The sequence below is a fragment of the Aphanomyces invadans genome (genome assembly GCF_000520115.1).
Source record: "Aphanomyces invadans strain NJM9701 unplaced genomic scaffold supercont1.11, whole genome shotgun sequence".
Classification (NCBI taxonomy): Eukaryota; Oomycota; class Saprolegniomycetes; order Saprolegniales; family Verrucalvaceae; genus Aphanomyces; species Aphanomyces invadans.
This window is the reverse complement of record NW_008580156.1, coordinates 385,606-386,094: the sequence shown is the minus strand read 5'-3', so window position 1 is coordinate 386,094 and position 489 is coordinate 385,606.

Sequence of the window (489 nt, the reverse complement as noted above, 5' to 3'; positions counted from 1 at the left end):
ATAAACTCCGTCAAGGTTATTATGACTCTACGAACGAATATACTCTTGCGAGAACTTTATCAATTGTCGAAGACTGTAACTATTTAGGTTGCAAATTGACTATCATTCTTGACTTTGATTGACCATTTCATAAAGTGTATTCTGTTTGAAGGAATCGAGAGCTTTATTTCACCTTTCCTTTACAGTACCATAGTACTTGTTCACTATCGGTCATTAATTATTTTATAGATTTTGAGGGTGGTCCTCCAATATTCAAAACAGTATAAACACGCAAATAGGTCGGTCGATGCGTTCGACCACTGTTAAATAGTTGTGGGTGGCGAAACATTATACCGGATATTTGATTGAGTCATGAAACTATTTGTTTCGCACGGGTTTCGGAATCCAGAAGAAACCAATATTAGTCACTTGAGCTTTGTATTCAAGCCAAACTATCTCGCGAATAGTTCGAGATCACGAAACATCGTCGAAACTCATTATCCGTAAGAA